General features: G+C 40.2%; 1 protein-coding gene across 1 annotated transcript in view; it reads right to left on the bottom strand.

The window, feature by feature from the left end:
- Positions 1–16468: 16468 nt before the first annotated feature.
- The window catches only part of LOC139734522 (putative acid phosphatase 5), a 118791-nt gene continuing 112869 nt past the window's right edge, over positions 16469–22390 (bottom strand). Inside the window, exon 6 of the mRNA XM_071645297.1 lies at positions 16469–21663. The gene's annotated coding sequence lies outside the window, so the exon portion shown is untranslated. The remainder of the gene's footprint in view (positions 21664–22390) is intronic.

Below are 22390 nucleotides of genomic sequence, written 5' to 3'. Positions count from 1 at the left end.
AAACTATGCTTTGTTTGTTGGGTTATAGAGACTGCTCAGATAAGAAACATCTTAAAAAGGTATATTATTATTTGGGAGTGAGGATTAAAGTATGGGATAGTGAAATAAGAGGTGAAAATATTGAGTTTCTGTAAAATGGGCGTAAAGTTAAGAAAGTGTTTAGCGGAAGAGCAATATTTCCACAGAAATGACGAATTTAGTTAAATCATCAGTTGTCTACCATTACGTACAGGTTAAGAGTATAAGCTTAATATTCTGCAATCACGTACACATATCCCTTAAGATATTTCGTTAGGATTTTGAACTGAATCAGATCTTTGGAAACCATGTTAAATGGTATTCAAATGTATGTGCAGTACTATTCCTCACGGACGTTCGCTGCTCTGGACATGGTAAACTTCAGCGGTGAATAAAAACTTGTTCCTCTGGGAAAATCCTAGTATAATTGGGTTCATATTAAAGCTTGAGTTATACCCTTTCAGGTAAGATGAATGATTTGGAGAATTTCCTACTTTTTAAATTTTGCCTTGTTTTGGCTCAATTGTACATCGTTCAAAATTCTGACCCATATATATATATATATATGTTTCATTCAAAACTGTGATGATTGTTGTAAAGGGAATCTCCATTTCCAAGCCCTGGGTTTTTGCGTGATTTCCTCCTTTGACTCACACATTTATGTAAATATTTTATATGCAATTTTATGAAATGAATAAATTGAATTGAATTGAATTGAATTGAATGATTGATCAGCTGTTTCAGGACGAGAAGAAAAAAAAAGAACTTATATCGATATACATTAAACCTAAAAAAATAATAACTCTAATCACTCATTCAATTATATAAATATATAAAAATACACTACCAATAAATTGCATTAAATCCACCCAATATAATCATATTTCACATCTGATATTATAGGAAAAGGAAAAATATTCTGACCGGAAGAAAGTTAAGTAAATCCTACAGATACACATATTCAACAATACATAATGGGAAAATCAAAATGAATAAATAATTACTGTGTATAAACATACTATGCTATACATATAATATAATTCAAAAATACACTTTACAGTTAACGTTATAACTATGAAACACCCATGAAATATAAACCTTACTAGCAGCACCCGTGGAAATCCACGGGTCTGAGGGCCTCATATTTTTTTTTGAATTTATTCATATCATTTTTGCCGCGTTTTTAGTAGTCAAAAAGAAAGAACTTTACTATTTTCTCCTTTCTTCTTTTGCACCCTCTTCTACCCATGGCCATCCCCTCCTAACACCTGAGCTGAGGAGCCGGTCCATGGAATGGGACTTTAAAGGGATGGTACAGTATTGGTGGAGATGAGAATTGGACATTTAACTGTTTGCGAGATACCAAGAAAACACTTATGATTATAGCACAGAGCATACCATTTTAAGATGAATTCAAAGTTTATTTGATGACAATCGGGTTTGGAATAACTGAAACATCCAAAAACAAAGTAAAACAAAGCAATCGTAATTAAGTGTGGGTCCCACACTTTATTAGAATCGCTCTTTTTTGGATATCTCAGCCATTTCAAAACCAGTTTTCATCTTTAATAAACGTTGAATTCCTCATAGAATTACTTGCTCTTTCATATTTCATAAGAGGTTTATCATTATCTCACCTAAAAATGTTAGAAACCTGAAATTAGGTCTCAACCAAAACTGTACGTCCCGCTTGCTGTTATCACAGATCAACTTGGCAGCACCCGTGGAAATTCGAGGATTGTCTTCTTTGACCAAAGATTCTTCCCGTCGAAGCACGGGGGGTGCCATTGACATTTTGCCCTGCATATCTCCCCCTTCCCCATGCCATTCGCCCTCAGTCTCGACGCCCGTTGAAAAAAAAAAAAAAACAACGTACATGAGCCCTATCTGGCCCCAACGCACACACATCTTTTCTCTTCATGAAAAAGCTGAAAAGTGGCGTATGTCATGAAAAATATTCATTACCACGTCATTAAAAAAAACACACACACACACAACGACAATACGTTTACATATCCTCGCCCGTTTATCTGCTTCATAGACTGTACATTGTCATTATTATCATTATTATATGAATACTATTATTGTATCATCATTTAATAAATATTATTTTGGGAGGGGAGATGATAGTCATTATAAGGTTTAATAAGTATAGGCATCCGTGGGTATCCATGGGTTTCGGGGCCTTGAATTTTTTCTTTAATATTTCTTTTCCCACGTTAAGGGAAAAAGAAGAATATTTTTGTCTTCATTTGCTCCCTCTTTTTTGTTTTTATCACCAAAACTTGGTTTGACGGACTATAGAACCACCCATTCAATTTCCACTTGTAACTTCAAAAATAGGCGGTCGGCAAAGCGAGGTTTTCCCTTACGTCCGCACGTGTCTTATGAATATTCATGTTTACAGCAGCTATGCAATAAACGAATGGACAGCTCAGCGGTGCGTGCAATCAAAATAGAAGGGCACGATCGGCAAGGATAAAAATTGAAGTGGATATTTGCGTCCTAAACAGTCTTAGGACTACAATGATACCCGACGTGAGAGCAAACTAAATGACGTACCTGAGCTGCATAGTATCCTGTAGTTGTGCAAAATACAATAAAATAAAAGCATTCGCTGTTTTCTTACGTAAATGCCCTTGTATGACCGAGCCGTGTATTTACCATATGAGAGCCCATATCACGTGCACGCAGATAGTGTGTTTGGTGTAACCATCGTCAATACATACACAGGCGCGACAGGCGCAGGCCTGTAATCTGATATGGAAAGGCACGATCGGCAAGGACAAAATTTAAGTGGATATTTAGCCGTCGATATCACTGCTATATACAGTCTGAGTACAATGATACCCGACTTGAGAGTAAACTAAATAACGTAGCTGAGCTGCACATGATCCTGTAGTTTCTCGAAATAGAATACGGCATTCGTAGCTTCCCGTGTACCGAGAACGCATCATCATGATAAGCAATGCAACACAGCGACAGGCTCAATTATATGCATGTACGTACACACCACCACTCTCCGCGATATATTGCCCGTACCCGTAGTGCGTGTATGTATCATGTCTCCGCGAACGATCAACTTGGCCAGCGAGAATGCCCACGTACTGTGCTACCACAGATTGTATAGAGTTCTGTGTGTGCGACCTGAGCCTGCGAACTGGCGCGAGCTGTATACAGTATAACCCGTATACATCGTGTGCGTGTGTGTGCGTCCAAGAACGATGATAGAGCTTTCGCCACTGAAGCGGGAGTCCAGCGCGCCAGCGCGCAAACGCTGCATGTTGTTGTTTGTCTTTCGTTTTTCTATGTTTTTTGTGCCGCTCTCGACGTCGACACGGAGGAGGAGCGCGGCCGAAACCCGGCCGCTGCCGACGGCACCGGTTTGGGCGGCCCCGATCCGACGGCTTCGGAGGAGATAGCTCTACAAAAAACAGCTCTCTCGATTACTGTATATAGACTATCTCATACATTGAACTCCTGCCACAACTAAATCCCCGGGACCGGCGTCCTTGTCTCACTGTATCGCAACTTCGCCTCGACCGACCGACCGACCGAACAAATAAACAAACAAACAAACAAACAAACAAACACGCAACAACGACGATGATAGCGCGACAACAACTGAACAGCAACAACAAACACACACCACGACACCAATCTCTGCTTCGTTGCAACCGAAGCATCGTTAATGTGCAACCTACCATGCAAGGAACGATCATGACCTCAACAGTCAGTCCGCAGCACCCGATAAATTCGCTCGTATTTATTCAACTCGTATGCAAGCCCGCTCGAGGCTTGCATACGTAATGAGCTGCGGAAGGGGATTTTTGTCCTTGGGCTTTCGGCAACAAAAAATGCACCTTATATTCACAAATTTGGTATCAAATTCAAGGAAAAAAAAGTAAGCTATCGTCACATGTTACTCAAATTATTGAAAAATGAAAAATATCATAGCGTAATTTGAGCTTGAAAAAATGATGAAAAAAAGTAATTCGTGTAGTACACGTTCATGACGTCAAAAGAATACCAAATTCACCTTGCGTCTCAATGAAAATGCAGTATTTGGTAGACCATCTCTTAATCTTTGTATCTATGTAAATATCTTGACAATTTTGTTGTTTAATCCGGTCAAGAACCAGTAAAATTATACATCGATGTCAGTGCTGGTCAGCTTGAAAACCGTGCAATCTCAAGAGTTATAAGCTCTCTCATTGGACAGCGCTTGCATTCAGCGCTTGCATCACGTCATTACGCTGCTACGGTTTTCATGCCACGTGCATGCATAGCGCATGCTTGCATACAGGCACGCGTGTAGTTTCAAGCCAAGTTCAAGCACCGAGTGCAAGCACCGTCCAATGACAGGGCTCTTTCGCGCCACTGTACACTTTGTGTGGAGCATATACTTCCAGCTCAAGAGTGAATTTTACAGACATTTCAAAACGGAAAAAACTAGTATAAATCATGTTTGCGTCTCCCTTGACTCAAATATGATGAGCATCTAAGTTTTCCTCTCTACGAAAAAGCCAAAATCAGAAACAACAGTTTTCTTAATCCGGTCATCAGGAACCAAAAAACGAACTTTAGACGCCAAAATCTTCCGTAAAAAAGCAGGTAAAATTTACACAAACTTCAACTGATTATATCGTCATGATAAGAAACCGATATTATACGCAAATTTGGTATCAAAATAAAGAAACAAAGTCTGGAGAAACAATTTACCGTAACTTGTACCTATGATGAATGTAAACTATACAAGTCGCTACACTGTGAAAACCATAGCCCTGTTATACTCTCGCAAAAATCTCGCACGTAACGAGACACCTTTCGAACGCAAAGATCGTCAACGAGAGTGCTGAATAAATCTTGCCGGATCGGCTCATTAGCATACGTGCTGCGGTCTGACTGTCAAGTTTTAACATTCCCCCAGACATCTATTGATGCATTCAAGTACTCATTCTTTCCAAGGACAGTTTGGATCTGGCGACGTTTGCACATTTCCAGGCGTTTTGCACATTTCCCGGCATATAAAAGTCAATTTCCGTTCGAAAATATGTGCAAAAAGTGTAAAATCTGAGCTGTATTTTGTGAAAGTGTCTGACATTTTACCCTCATGGAAAGCCGGTTTTATCACTTTTCTGATTATTTCCGAAAAATGAAACGTAATATGGTAATCATCTTCAAGAATAGTTCTGATATGTCAGATTAGTGTATCCTCAAGCTGTGTTCAGATGAGGGCAGTTTTGGTCGGAGAAACTTAATTCGGAGGAAGGGTCGGAGGAAGCTTGGTCGGAGTAACTTCGGAGGAAAGGTCGGAGTAGTGCCCGTCTGAACAAGGTCGTGGTAACTTCCTCCGGTCGGAGGAACTTACCACGACCTCTTCCTCCGACCAAGATACTCCTGAGTTTTCTCAGGAGTATCTCGCTTCCACGGCTAGCTGGTCGGAGTAAATTGCCCGTGCGGACAAGCCCTCGGAGTATCTGTGAACTTACATACCTTAAGACCTAGGTAAAACTTCAGGGGGCAAATCGCATTGTTGACATTTTGCGAATACACGTGCGCGGGTAGTGCAATTCTAACCTAGCCGATCGCGACGAAGAAGCTAGCGCTCAGAAATTTCCATCAACAAGGATAGAGAAGACAAATGCTACTGGTAAAAAATTATCTTATGGTCGACGTGCGCGGCGCTACCACTTCCAGAAGTTCGGAAGTTACACCGATCCTCCGCGAAGGCCGTGGTAAATTGGTCGGAGTTTCTTCCCACGACCGTCGTGTGGACACAGGGTCGTGGTAAGATAAGTATAAATTTGAATTTTAATTGCTGCGCCATAAAATTTTACTCCGAGTAGAAATACGTTTGAACATGGCTTTAGACAGTGGCTGGTCATTATACAATGAGACGTGAATTCATTTTCTTCCTATGTGGGGGGGGGGGGGAGGAGGGGCAGATCCAGTTTGATACATACTTCATATGAGTGGCGGCTTCGAGCATGGGGTCAAAGCAAATAAGACTGTTGTGACTCCATTTCTCGAACCTCCTTGATTTATGATACCCTCAAGGCCTCAACATCACTTTTGCGGTGAAACGAATATCTAGAAACATTCCATATATTTTTAACGATTTTTTCTTCTATTTTTCTCAGATTGTACTTGGGAACGCTCACAAAAAATCCTTCGAAAACAATATAATAAGTACTGAAATGATTAACAAAAGACATTGGAATGCACCTTCCCCTCGACTCAGCATAACTTGCATGTTCCCTCGCCATGTCTTTTGCTCGTCACAATGTTCAGACGTATTTCTAGTCGGATTAAAATTTTATGGCGCAGCAATTAAAATTCAAATTTATACCTATCTTACCACGACCCTGTGTCCACACGACGGTCGTGGGAAGAAACTCCCACCAATTTACCACGGCCTTCGCGGGGATCACCGTGGAGGGTCGGTGTAATTTCCGGAAGTGGTCGCGCACGTAGGCCATAGATCTACGATTGTTTTTTACCAGTGGCATTTGCCTTCTCCATTCTTGTTGATGGACATTTCTGAGAGCTAAGCCTTCTTCGTCGCGATCGACTAGGTTAGAATTGCACTACACGAGCATGCGTACTCGCAAAATGTCAACATTGCGATTTAAGTTTTACCTATAGGTCGTAAGGTAAGTTCACAGATACTCCGAGGGCTTGTCCGCACGGGCAATTTACTCGGACCTGCTAGTCGTGGTAGCGAGATACTCCTGAGAAAACTCAGGAGTATCTTGGTCGGAGGAAGAGGTCGTGGTAAGTTCCTCCGACCGGAGGAAGTTACAACGACCTAGTTCAGACGGGCACTACCCCGACCTTTCCTCCGAAGTTACTCCGACCAAGCTTCCTCCGACCCTTCCTCCGCAGTTACTCCGACCAAAACTGCTCCCGTCTGAACACAGCTAATTATCACAGAAACATGCAAGTTATGCAGAGTCGAGGGGAAGGTGCATTCCAATGCCTTTTGTTACACATTTCAGTACTTTGGCAATGATTGACAGGAGGCCAGCTGAGGAATACAGTGTATTGGTTTTGAAGGATTTTTTTGTGGGCGTTCCCAAGTAATCTGAAGAAAACTAGAGGAAAAAATCGTTAAAAATATATGGAATGTTTCTAGATATTCGTTTCATCGCAAAAGTGATGTTGAGGGTATCACAAATCAACATCCATTTGGATTTCAGGGGCCCTTAAACTAATTTTTGTTTGTGTATGAAGATAAAATACCACTTCGTGTGAGAAGTGGTTCCAGATTTGGCTACCAATGCTGAATAGCCATATGAAAACGATAAGATACCAGTACCTTAACTGATTTTTGTTTGTGGATGTGTGAATTGCGTAAATCGCCCTGTAATGCTATGTGGCACTAGCTGTGTTTGATTTGTCAATCCCACACACATACACAGAAACCATGGATGAGATTTAGTCCACGGCTTTAATAAACCATCCTTCTTGTAGAATAATGTAACACTGACTTATTGAATTAAGACTATCACGGATGAAACGTATTGTCAACGTTTGAGTATCACGAGCGGACACCAAATAAAGATCTCAATGAAACGACAGTAATAGTTTCCTTTTACCCTCTTTTGCGTGATTCTTCATGGTGGCAGCGGCGGTAAACGAACTGTGGAGAAAAATCTGCCTTTACCAGAAAGTTTCGAGAAAATCGCTGGACTAAATCAGTCACAACAACTGTGAATATGGAACATTGAAAGATGAGCTGATAAGGGACAGAATAGTGGTTGGAGTGCTTAATGATGCCTTATCAGATCACTTGCAATCACGAGAGGACTTAAACCTGACCAAAGCAGTACAACTAAGCAGACAAGCTGAAGCAAGGAAACAAAATAAGCCCGTTGTCAGAGGGGAATCGGAGGGTACAAAATCAAACCCTACTGTTGAACATGTTGGCTTCAAGCATAAGCCTACGGCTACAAATACGCGGAGCAAATCGTTCACTTCACACAACCAGGGAAGTGGGAAGACGTCCATGCCATCACAAGGTAACTGTAAATGGTGTGGCAGAGCTAGACATAACCGCGTAAATTGCCCTGCAAAAGACGCAAAGTGCCATGAATGTGGAGAGATGGGCCACTTTCAGTCTGTGTGCCGTAGCGGATAGCCTCCATTGAACAAATACAAAGACAAACCAAAACAAGGGAAAGTCCATGAAATAGATGGAGCGGAAGAAGATGATGATTCCTTTCTTGATGTTCCCTTCCTCGGTGAAGTGCGAGAAACAGACAAACGGTATTGGAGTGCTGATATTCAAATGAATGGAAATGAAACACACTTCAAGTTGGACACTGGTGCTGCAGTTTCAGTACTCTCAGATTCTACGCCATGGCTGGACAGAAGCATTCTTCAACCAACATGGTCCACGAGGGAAAGCTCTTACAGTCATTGGGCAAATGAAAGCAAATCTGCAGTACAAAGACAAACAAATCACAGAAACAATGTATGTGATCGAAAATCAACCATGTTCACTACTCAGCAGAAAAGCATGTACAGATTTGAGACTCATCGTTCTTGTCAGTGAACTCGACAATCAAGGGGACACTCACGCAAATTTCCGAAAGGAATTCCCTGAGTTGTTTCAAGGACTGGGACATCTGAAGAGGACACACCATATCACCCTGTCTGCGGATGCTAAACCACATTGTTTGTATGCACCGAGAAAGGTCCACCATCCTCTGCTTCCCAAAGTGAAAAAAGAACTGAACTCAAAGCTTGAACAAGGGGTGATTTCTAAGGTGTCAGAGCTTACAAAATGGTGCTCAGGGATGGTCCCAGTGCCCAAGCCAAACGGGTCAATATGAATTTGTGTGGATCTCACCCAACTCAAAGCATTCGAATGAGAAATCCACCCGATGTTGTCTGTAGATGAAAGCCTTGCCAAGCTGGGAAAAAGCTCTACATTTTCCAAACTCGACGCGAACAGCGGGTTTTGGCAGGTACCGCTAGATCAGGAATCAAGAATCCTGACCATGTTCATCACGCCATATGGGAGATTTTGTTTCAACAGACTACCCTTTGGCATAGCATCAGCACCGGAGGTCTTCCAAAAGACAATGTCATCCATCTTGGAAGGACTTGGATGGGGTGATTTGTCACATGGATGATGTGCTGATACATGGACAAAATCAAAAGAAACATGACACCAGGGTGCGAGCAGTCCTTCAACGCCTACAAGAAGCAGGACTCACACTGAATGACAAATGTGAGTTCTCACAGCAGCGGGTGAAATTCCTGGGGTATATCATCGATGTAAAGGCTGATCCAAACAAAACAAGAGCGATCAGAGAATTCCCGGCCCCCAGGAATGTGAAGGAACTCCAATGGTTCATGGGCATGGTGAACCAGGTAGGAAAGTTCATACCTGGACTTGCGGACATGAACGAGCCTCTCTGTGAGCTCCTATGTAAGGACAATGCATGGAAATGGGGAGAAGAACAGCAGAGGTCTTTTGAGCGAATGAAAGACAAGCTAGTATCACCTGAGGTATTAGCCTACTATGACCCAGGACTCCCTACAATCATCACCGCAGATGCAGCCAATACAGGAATGGGGGCAGTCCTGCATCACATGCAGTCAGATGGAAAGCACAGGCCAGTGTGCTATGCATCACGCTCACAGAGACAGAACAGAGGTATGCGGTGATAGAAAAAGAAGCTCTAGCAGCAACATGGGCATGCGAGAAGTTCACAGACTATGTCCTTGGTCTACACTTCCAGGTAGAGACTGACCACAAACCACTGGTCACACTCTTGAACTCCAAAGAACTAGCAAAAATGCCCTCAAGACTTCAACAGTTCAGATTGCGGATGATGAGATTTGACGCAATGACAGTTTACGTTCCAGGAAAGCAGTAGTTGACGGTGATACCCTGTGACATGCACCTGTCATAATGCCGGGAAAGGGTGAGGTCGCCTTGGTAGATGAGGTTGAAACATTCGCATCAGCCACAACCGCGAATCATCCAGCATCCAAAGAAAGACTGGATCAAATCGGAGAAGCACAAAAGTCAGATGAAATATGTGCTCAAATCAGACAGTACTGTGTCAAAGGATGGCTAGACTACATGCCACACAATCCAGTCCTGAGACAGCACTATGAACAAAGAGGACACTTGACCGTCGTTGATTTGTTGATTTACAATGAGAGATTGGTGATTTTGTAAATTACACCAAGGACATTTGGGAATCACAAAGTGCAGAGCAAGAGCAAAAGAATCAGTGTGGTGGCCTGGTCTATCCAAGAATGTGGAGGAAATGATTTCCAGATGCATAACATGTGCCATCCACTGCCGAGAGACGAAAGAGCCACTGATGACATCGTTTCCTGCAAGGCCATGGGAACGACTAGGCATAGACTTCTTTGAACACAAAGGAAAGTTGTTCTTGATAGCAGTTGACTACTACTCAAGATGGATCGAGGTCAAAGTACTACGTGGCCAATCTCCGGAAGCAGTGATCCAATCGCTAAAGGAGATCTTTCCAATCCATGGGATTCCGGATTTGGTAATCTCGGACTATGGACCACAATTTGCAAATGAAAACTTCAAAAAGTTCACCAAGGAGTATGGATTTGTCCATACAACCAGCTCAACAAGATATCCACAAGCGAATGGTGAAGCAGAGAGGGGAGTGCGCACAGTAAAGGCCTTGCTGAGGAAAAACGAGGACATCCAGCTTGCACTCCTAAGCTACCGGTCAACACCATGGCAGAATGGTATGGCACCATGCGAGCTCCTCATGGGAAGGCGACTGAGGACGCAACTTCGTGTTCTCCCTCAAACACTCATGCCTAGAGTGCAAACACAGGACTTGGAGAATGTGAGAAAGAAGGACAAATATCGCACAAACCAAATGGCGAACTATGACAGGCGCCATTCATCGCATGTTCTCCGAGACCTTCAGCCAGGAGATGCCATCTGGGTTCGAGATCAAGCTCGCTTCCGAGAGGTGGTGGGAAAAGCAATACAGCCGAGGTCCTACCATATCCAGACAAACCAGGGGATAGTGTGACGGAACAGAAGTGCCTTGGTTGCTCTCCAGGGGCAGCCATCCACAATGCCGCAGCAGTCCACCACGAGCCCAGCAGGTAACCAGGGGCCGACAGGGGGACTCACAACCTCGAGCGCCGCCTGAGACGAGAACTCGATCTGGTCATCTAGTAAAACCACCACAGCGGCTCTCCATTTGAGAATAGAAAACTAAGTAATGAGCTAACTTAAAATAGAAATTGGATTGAATTCTTTGAATTTTTGGACATGTATCAGAATGAAAGTTTGGAATGATTTATAAAACACTCTTTCTAATATAGAAATTTAAAAGGATTGTTGAAGAATTTTAATAAGAACGGTTGGACTGAAGAATTTGATATCAGTGGAATTTGAATACAGTGTACATTTCAAATGGCATTTTTGAACTGTGAGATGAATTAGCTTGGGGGGAGATGTAGAATAATGTAACACTGACTTGAATTAAGACTATCACGGATGAAACGTATTGTCAACGTTTGAGTATCACGAGCGGACACCAAATAAAGATCTAAATGAAACAGCAATAATAGTTTCCTTTTACCGTCTTTTGCGTGATTCTACACTTCTCAGTTGACTAATCTGTGATGCTACAGGACATTTAGGCCATGGACTACATCTTCACTTCTTTTGGAAAGTGCAAAAGTTTAGACCATTTTCTAAATGACATTATGATGCAGTTAATCCATGGACTAAATCTATGCAACATTTCCGAATTTTGGCCATTCATTGCAAACAAAGCTAGGAAAAACACATCCTCTCTGGTGAAGGTACTGACTTCATCACAATGTCAAATTGAATGTGCTGACAGAAAATAAAAAATGCAATAAAAAGACAATAAACGTAGCATTGACATACACGATGGTTTGTGTCTTTAAAGTAATGAGACAAAAATAAATCAAAAGACAAAATATCATCTTAATGGAATGTAACTTTTATTTGAACATACACTAATGAGCTACTGTGGAACCAAGCTCTGGCTAGAGCTACTTTGGTGGTTTTGTTGGAATGGAGATTACTGTTTAAGGAGTTAGTACATCATGTTCACAAAATTAAACACTAATTTATATTAACCTTGACGCTTTCCATAACTTCCCCAACTTTTTACAACATTGGTTCAATACTCCTCTACAAAAAAGGTGAAGTAATGATAAAGATGAACAGCATTTAATTTTCTATGATGACATTTATCTGTGGGACATTCAAAGTAGTGCTCAAATCAAAGTTAAAATTGCATTTTAAATCACCTGACTTTTTGACAAACACATTTCCAGCAACTAAAAGCCTGCCTTCATATACATGTGGGTTAAAGTGGATGTAGTAATAATAATAGAACACATCAATGTTAGTTTAGAGAAAAATCAGACAATCCGTTAAAAAGTTATGAATGAATTCATAACTCTGCGCAGTCACTGCTGGATGAGAAGACTACTGTGAGTGAATGTCACATGCCTAGAACAATACAAGAACAATATAAAGAGAATTTCACAAAATTTTATTTTTGAAACAAGTGCATAATTCCTCGACTTGTCACCGACATAATGTTCAGGTAATCATTCCCCCTACTTTCTGAAAGACTAGTCAAGTATTCTTATATTGTGAGAGAAAAGGGAAAATATGCTGAAATTTTCTTATATTTTCTATAATCATGGTTCTACACTTGTGACATCAAAAGCTGTAGTAGTCTTCTCAACCAGCAGTGACTGAGCATAAACTTCAACAATTCATAACTTTTGAACGGATTGTCTGATTTTCCTCACACTTTCATTGATGTGTTCTACTAAAATTGCTGCATTCACTCAATCCACATATCTATGAAGGTAGACTTGTCCTTTGATAGAAGGAAGATGACAGGTAAATGTGGTAAATTATGGTTTATGACATATGCAGTTGAACCTCTCTTATCCGGCCTCCCTTTATCCGGATCTCTCTATTATACGGACGCAATCTCGCCGTGATTTAAAAAAAAATAATTACGGGAGGAAAGGGGGATTCCCAACTCCTTGAGATCTCCTACACAAACACACATGAATTACATATACTTGATACATTTCTTAATGTATTATTTAGGTAAATCATCCCAAGAATTTATAAAAGAAAATGATTTCATTCTTGCAAACACGAACCTCTATTTTGGGGTCTGTTACTGAGTGTAACAATGAAAAGGTTGCAGTATACACATTACAGTGCGCTCCCGTTATAACGAAATGCTCGGGACCGGCAGTTTTCTTTCGTTATAACGAAATTTCGTTATAACCGAACAAATACAATACATAACAAAAACATTGAAACCATGTATATATGTCATATTCTGTTTGCTGAATACTCATCATACACTGGAAAGCTATGTGAAATGTGATGGGATAACTGTATTACAATAATAAACGCAAGTTCCCCTCAGAAACTGTGCGTGACACAAGGAGCGAACACACAGTGGTGTGAAGCATTCACCCATGCAGAGACGCTATAAATGCTTGTTCCGCTACGTATTTTCGAAAGCAATTCGCATTTCGTTATAACGGAGCACATTTCTTTTGTTTTTCTTTGTCTGTGGCGCTTGGAAAAGACTTCGTTATGACGGAAATTTCGCTATAACCGTGTTCGTTATAGGCGAATTTTGTACCACAGACTTTAATGGTGATAATTTTGGGACCAGAAGATTTACTTCGTTATAACGAAATTCCGTTATAACCGTGTTCGTTGTAACGGGAGTGCACTGTACTACATTTGGTACTACAATGGGCTTCATCAGTACATGTGTATGTCTATGTACATGTATAAAGCATTGAGTCTCCTGTATCCGGCCAAATCCCTTATCCGGATGAGCCCCGGTCCCGACTTGTCCGGATACAAGAGGTTCAACTGTAATAACATAAAATACAATATGCAACAGCTGTACTTAAAAATATAAAGTCAACAGCTGTCTGAGCTTTTGATTCCAGCAGAATCTTCGTCGAAGGCAAAATGACAAATACGGAAAGTAATCACAATCATAAGGACTACACACAAGGACAGTGAGTGGAGGGCTAGGAACACATAATAATTAAGAAAACAAAAGGGGTAGGTTGGAAGTCAAAGGAAGGGAGCCTAATGGGTGTTAGATTCAGCACCCTGTCGTCCATGGATTAGGTGGCTTTACATGGGCGACAGTTTCTTCATCTGGACCAGGGAGAAAGAAAGCCTCTGCTTTCATTGACACATCAATTCTTTCCACAGAACCATTTCTCCCAAGAGGAGACCAACTTCCTTGATGTCACCGATTCGAAAGAGTAATCATGTCACGACCACTCTCTACACTAAACCCGTAACCCATCAGTACCTTCACTCAATCAGCTGCCACCCGTCACTGCAGAACCAGTATCCTGTACAGTCAAGCCCTCAGACTTTGCCGTATCTGCTCTGAGGATTCTGACTTTCCTTCCCATGCAAGGGACCTGAAGAGACATTCTGTAGCCAGGGGTTATGGCACCAGGAGAGTTCAACAAGAAATTTACAAAGTTTGTTCTCTTCGCAGATCTGAAGTTCTCAAATCGAAAATAAACAGGACACTACTGACAGCTCCTCATGACCACCTTCCATCCCAATCTACCTCCTCTCCGCAATATCCTTCATCACAATCACCATATTCTACACACTTCTGATTGTCTCTTACAGGCCGTTCCTAATACTCTCATCCTGGCATACCGATGCCACCACAACCTCAAAGATCTCATTGTTTGTGCTGAAGTACCCTCTCTGACAATTATTCTCCCTTACAGATCAGTACCATCACTGTAATTGGAATTGTATGTTTTTGTACAATCTTTTTTTTTTTGAGTGCATAGGGACATTATCACGTTGTGTTATGCGCTATACAGCGTGTCCCAGAAAAAACGAATCGAGTTTCATTGCAATTCTTTGCGATCATAATTACATATTTGCTTTACGAGTTGTACATGGATTGAAAGATACACTTCTCTTCTTTCATTTGATGCACAACTCACTGTTAAAAATTCGTGCATGACTGAGTTAGAACAATAGACAGTAGTGCTACTAAATTTTCATTCGCACGAGCAAATGTCGACTTTGAATGAGTTTTTCAGACTTTTTCAGCAATCTTTTGCAAAAAAATAAAATCATAGCCTTAATATCCATTCTTTTTCCTTTCATATGATATCCCATGTGTCAAAAATGATCAATGCCTGCTCGAGAAAACTGAATTTGAATATATGCTTCCATTTTACCCAGATGGATAGATAGTAAATAAGGAGCCAGTTAGCTTTCCCGACATGCCCAACTTGGCAGATAACAATGGCTTTCATGCTTCAATGAATTTACACAAACATGAAGGGAGGGGGTAAAAGAGATTGTTACTGACGGTTCGGTTTTGAATAAGGTCTTAAATCAGCACATGATCATGAGCTTGCCTGACCATGCAGCTAACTACAGAGCAAAGGGTGTTCATCAGCGAAATGTTTGGGAAGGTGGGGTGGGAGAAACGGACTGAAAAAACCTTCCGAGCCCCCCCCCCCCCCCCCCCCCGAAAGAAAGATGACTTTCTGCCCTGCACTTGCACCTTTGAAATGTTAGAAGCGCAAGTTCAGTGATGAAAAAAGTGATTTACCCTCTCTTTCTACTTCACCTCCCCCTTCAAAAACTTTAAAATCATGTCAGTGATGAAGGACTAACCACGCGTGAGGGAAATGTAGAGAGGAATGAAACAGAGAAATATGTTTGAGGTACAAAATCATCAAAATGTGTATCATTGTTGTAATGTTGTTTCCCATAGCCATTGGACTGCGTGCAGCCTGAGCATACTCACGATATTAGTCTTCAATAATTTTGGTTATGTCTCATAGCTTATTCTAAATAAATGACAACAAAGGGCTTTCCGTCTCATACAGCATTCTCTGTAAATACCTCCCCCCCCCCCCCCCCCCCCCCGAACAACATTCATTGTAGCACTGCGGTTGTTTTGTGTGAATTCAATGGTGCAGATGAGCCCATTGTCTAATGCTAAGTCGGGAGAGCTGAATGCTTGTTTTTCGACTATAGTAGAATCGGTAGAAATGAAGCATGTTTTCATGCAAATTTTTCTCAAGCATGCGTTATTCATATTTGATGCGTTAGGTCTCGTATGAAAGAAAGAAATATGAATATTTGGCTAATGAACTTTGTTTTTCGAAAACGTAACGTTAAAAGTCTGAAAAATTCACTTAAAGTCATAATTTGCGCGTGCAAATGAAAATTTGGTAGCCCGACTGTTCATTGTTCTAACTCAGTTATGCATGAACGATGAACATTAAGTTGTACATCAAATGAAAGAAGAAAAGTTTATCTTTCCATTGATGTATATCTCATAAAGAAAATGTATGATTTCGATAGTAAAAAGTTGCATGGAAACCCGGTTTCGTTTTTTCTGGGACACGCTGTATAAGCACTGTCAATTATTATTATCATCATTATTACAGCACGGTACCTTCAAATTCACAGCCAATAGGTGCTTCATTTCCACGAGGGTGACTCTTTAGCCAGCAGCTCTACCGGCCCCTCACATCATAACAACGCAACATCACTTGTACCACCACTACTGTTGTGTATCTCATCACTAGCAGCTAGAGAATGTAGGAACCAGTGTGTAGTCCTCTGTAGGGGAAGTCACGACCATTCTCAAAGAGACGTTTGTATGGACACAAATCAACTGTCAACAAAGCCAAGCTTGACACTCCACTTGGCCATTTCAATCTCCCTACTCACTCTCTCACCGACATGATTCTACAGGGCATCATATTTTTGGGCACTCATCAAGACACAGTCCAAATTAACAGAGAAGCTCTGGATGAGATGACTTCACACAATCCAGCCCCATAGCCTCAACATCCCGGAGAAAAATGACTCACATGTGTAACTTCTGTCACTCTTTACCTGCACCTTTTATTCCCTGTTTGTTCCTTCCTACTGTCAGAGCAACTTTTATATAACCCTCTTCCAAATACACATATTTGTACTTGTAACCCTGCATCACAAAACCAACAAAAAGTCGTCAGACATGGATTTTGAGTTAAGGGCAAACCTCTGAAAGAGCAGACTCTAAGCTTTAAAGTGATGTAAAACTCAATGGAAAGAATGCACACACTCTGGAAAAGAGGCCCCAAGGTGAAGGGTCTATTCAAGCACTTAATCTTTAATACCAAACCATGCTAGCTGTGTTATGAATGGAACAAAAAAACAAACACCAACAACAAAAAAATCAGGATGTAAACCATTGGAACAACAATAAAGGGTTTAAATAAAAGAAAGATACCGTATTATTCAGAGGGGTGAAGGCTCAGGTTTGAGTTTCTTCAGTTTGTCTCCCTCTACAAATGAAAGATTTGTTAAGATCGCAACTGCTGATCTGTAAATTAACAAACATGTCGGAAAAAACGAACTAGTGGGACTCGAACCTGTCATCTACTGCTTTCCGGGCAGCGACATTACCACCAGGCTGTCCCTGGTTGCCGGCAGTGACACGATGAACATGGAACAAATACCCTAGCTGCGAGATTCCGACATTGTTATGTTAAGTAGTCCAAGGCGGACAAGGCATAGCATATATGAAAGAAAGATATTACATGTATTCAGAGGGGTGAAGGCTCAGGTTTGAGTTTCTTCAGTTTGTCTCCCTCTACAAATGAAAAATTTGTGTTTGACCCTATGACCAAAAATCTTTTCCTACAGAACCATTGTGCAGAAACACACATACAATATATACCTAGTTTCATTTAGTATATATTGAGTAATTTCCAAGGTATTTAGAAAATATTGGATTTTTCCATGTTAATTGACCTTTGACCCCATGACCCAAAATTTCCCATGACAATTATTGTCATGTAATACATTTACATGTACCAAGTTTCATCACGATACCTTGAGGGATTACCAAGATAAGGCAAAAAGGGACATTTCAGCACATTCATTTGACCTTTGACCACGTGGCCCAAAAGTTGACAGAGAAAATATTTACCTCATACTGTAAAAGTGGATATTTTCGTGCGACTAATTTTTCGTGCTCGGCCGGGTAAGAAGAGTTTCGTGTGTTATTAATTCCGCGGAATCAAGACATCAAGTACAGGAACATATGGCAAGCAAAAATATTTGTGTGCTTTTATTTTTGCGCTAGTCTCTGGTTGCGCAAAATGCACGAAAAATTTCAACACTGCGAAAATTTCCACTTTTACAGTAATACATGTAGACAATAAGTTTCATGAAAAATACCTTCTGGCATTGCATAGATGTGGGGGAAGCAGTGAAATTTTAGCATTTGACATCGACCTATAACCTTTGACCTTGCATGTGTGAACTCTTCTTTGCCCAGTTTGGCAAGTTTCATTTAGATACCTCAAATGGTTCTTAAGTTACATACCCGTAGTCCACAAAATCGATAATGGACAGGAGAACAAATAACCGGAAAACATCATGCCTCTTGCGACACTTAATGGCAAAGACATAAAAATGTAAATTAACTTCAAGACACAAGTTCTTGACACTACAATGGAGAAATGTGAAATAAAAGCCAACATTTGACCAAACAAAAATATGTCTCTACATACTACTGATTAAGACTTCAAGAAAGAATGTGCGCATATGTTTACTTCCATAAAGCAGAGGTTATGATGATCTCTTCATATATGGGAGCAACTTAACCTGCTAAACACTATCTTTCATTTCAATCTTTAACAAGGCAAGTAAGATTAATGGTTTCTTTAAAAAAAAAATGTATTTTTGGTGAGATCTTACAAAAGACAACTGCTACATTCAATTCAGAACACATACTTTTTTCATTACTCTTGACACAGTATTTTCTTATCATAGATCATACACACTATCCACAAGAACATGTAACATTGGCTTATCATACGGTTTGTCAATATATTTGACGTAAATGCAATACACATGAATGTTAAAAGTGATTGCTAAAGCTCCTTTTACACTTTCACGGATCGTATCATGGATCATTGGTCCGGGATCATCCGTGATGTTTTGGGCCTGACCGTGTTGACTCTGTGGTCATCCGTGAAGCGATCAGAGAAAGTGCAAAAGGGGCTGACTTAAAGCTCATCTCTTTACCAGTACACTATATTACTATGAGAAAAAAGGGATAGCATGGTGATTTACATGAACTCGAATGCATAATATCACAATATGGTCATTTCATATTCACTTCTTTTCCAAGTCATCTGTGTGCAGATGGTTTCACAGAATACCATTTGAAGAAAAACAATCATTTGTTATAACTAAAGGACTGATTTCACTGACCACGTGAATGATTTGTGAGGATCACATATGTCAAACTAGAAATGTCGCTACAGCGACTGGTATGCCTCCGCCATAATGCATGATTCTCCTAACAGGTCTATAGTCCATGTGGACAGTGTGCGATTACAGTTTCACAGAATTGGCAAAATACTAAAATGACATGTTTGTCACAAATGTGTTGAATGTTCACCTTCCTTGACCTAGGTCTAATTGGATGAATGGGAGAGCATGAATTTGGGGATTTGAGGAATTTTCAAGGTATGGAGAAAAAAAAAATCTGTATTGAGTAGTAAATTGTTACCATTTACACCTGGGCTTTGACCCTTGACCTTTGACCCTAAAATTCATAAGAGAATCACTGTCAGGCAGAACATGCATAAATACCTATCAAGTTTCAAGATAATTTGAGTCACTTCCAAGATATGGAGGAAAACGTAAAGTTCAGAACTTTCATTTGATCATTGACCTTTTGACTATTGACCTTATTGGCAAAAAAAAAAAAAAACTTCCCAGAGAATCTCTATTGGGGAATAAATATATTATACACCAAGTTTTAAAAAATCCTGCAGGCAATCCACAAATATGAGGGAAATAGTAAAATGTTGAAGAGTTGTACTTGACCTTTGACCTCTGACCTTTGACCACATTACCCAAAAATTCCCTAGACAATCACCGCCAGTCAGTACATGCATATATGCATACTACGTTCCATGAAGATACCTTGAACTATTTCCAAGATATGGAGAAAAAAGTGCCTCGTGGGTTAAGCATTCTATAGTCACCTCATGTACACATTTCTGACTGATGCACTCAAGACCTGTGTATCATTTGTATATTATCCAATTCTACTATTCCTTCATGCATACTTGACAACTCTACTAATTTGGGCAGTATAATACCTCTTTTGTGAGATTTGAAGTGGTTACCGACTCTTAAGTCTAATTTACGTAACTGTACCAACATACAAAATATCTTATTAAGTATGCACCAAAAAATGACACAATTTCACAATGAAAAAGAAAGAAGCTTGAAATTTAGGTGGGAGGACATCCCCTCTCATCCCATCTGTGCTCACTTCACATTCTAGCACATTTTTTTTCCATCTAAAATGTTTGCAAGTATGTTTACCCTCAACATCCTCGTGTTTGTACAGTATTAGCTTTTTTTATCGTCTCCTCACAATTATTCTTATATTCAAAAGTAAATGACTCAAAATTGTCTTAAAATGAGTTCTTCAAATAATAAACGAACATGTTCAGAGTGTACATGTATGTACAATTTCAGCCATGTGCATAAGAAGCAGCAATTTCTTCATACTCAAGCACAAACTTTCGTCTAGCAAAAGATCAAGCTCAAGCAATTGGTCTAATCTGTATGTATAACTTTTTGCTTGCCTCACAGAAGTTGTTTACCTTTTCAACAGTAGCAATGTCAAGCCTTTGCTAACACTATTTATAGGAGAACAAATGTGGGTTTTGTACTATGCATTTTAAAGACATGCATATTTCCTGACTTACCAACAAAATTCCACAATGATTTTGGAACAATGTGAACACTCATAATGCACACATACTCACATACACACACACACACACACACGCACACACACACACACAGAATTGCCAATCCCCATCATTTTCCCCCGTTGTTGCTCGGTTAGCCTGGATCTGCCAGGAAGTTGCGTGTGGTTTCTATCTAATGCTTTCCAACAGAGTGGGACATCTTCCCTATTTCTCATCACATTCACATAAAATTGTGAGTGGTAATCATTGAACATTCTTCTTCTTAAAACAAAATACCTTCTAATACAACTCAGGAGCAATTTCTTCTTGATTTATTTTACTCCTGTACAACTTCGGTTTTTCTCTTATGAACATGAACATGATGTGCAAATGCAAACATCCTAATTAAGCAAAAAACTCAAGCTGGCACGAGTGAGCTTAAAATGTCAAGCAAATGCTAGTATGAACAAGCAAAAGATCTGTTCTACTTGTATTATACATTTTTAAGCAATTGCTACTTTTCACAATATGGCCTTTAGTCTAGAGAGTGCAGTTCTCTCAAGTACAGACCTACAATTCCTTGCTTGCATTGCAAATGTACTGATAAGTTGTGTAGTTTTGTCATACTAGAAAGACATTACTTAATTCTATACAAAGACAATGTGGCTGGCTAGACATCTGGGGTTTGTGGGAGTCTCACATGACCATCTTTATGGGTGAGGTGTCGTCCGCGACAAATCAGGTACAGAAAGATGAGGAGGAGTGTCAGCACTATGATGCTGGTTCCTATCACGATGGCGATGGCTAGGGAGGAAGCAAGAGATAATTACAAAAGGTTTTGCAACATTGATAATTGTAGCATATGTCATGCCTTCAGTGTACTAATATTGGTGGTTAATGGCTACTTTAGTGCCTATTCCATTTGCAGTGTCCACCCTGCCTACTTCAAGATGACATAGTTTTCACATGCTGCATTTTTAAATTATAGTTGTGGGCACTTGTTACTGTACATCATTATTACAAAATATGACTTTTTACAAACTGGTTCTTGCTGCACAAACCATATCTTCATTCATCTTATTCCTTTTATGTAAAGTGCTATTCCATGCCACATTCAAGTTGACTTGAACAAACAGATCAAAAGCAGAATGGTAAGAGTCTAAAATTTAGGTTACTTCAAAGTTTCACATGATTTCCATGCAGATTGATTTTGCTTCTAAATACATGTACATTTGCATGCACTTCATATCATTAACCTACAGATTGATCTACGTACAATAACAACAATGAAAATCATGTTTTGGTTTAAAAAAATCATCATCTGTAATCCTAAACCCCTAAGAGTCATCATTCTGTGTCATGAAAATAGAACGAACAATTGATATGTCAAATGTGAGTTATTGTTTTTTTCAGTTTGTGTCAAAACAGGAAATTTACCATAGCTTTTTAATGAAAATCACTGGAAGGCTTGAGAGACCGATTACATAACCACTTCATCTAATTTGCATGAAGTTGCTACAATTTTACATGT

Source organism: Diadema antillarum, unplaced genomic scaffold (assembly GCF_040938485.1).
Source record: "Diadema antillarum isolate AM-2024a unplaced genomic scaffold, OU_Dant_1.0 seq00000531_RagTag, whole genome shotgun sequence".
NCBI lineage: Eukaryota > Metazoa > Echinodermata > Echinoidea > Diadematoida > Diadematidae > Diadema > Diadema antillarum.
This window is presented reverse-complemented; position numbering and strand designations above follow the sequence as displayed.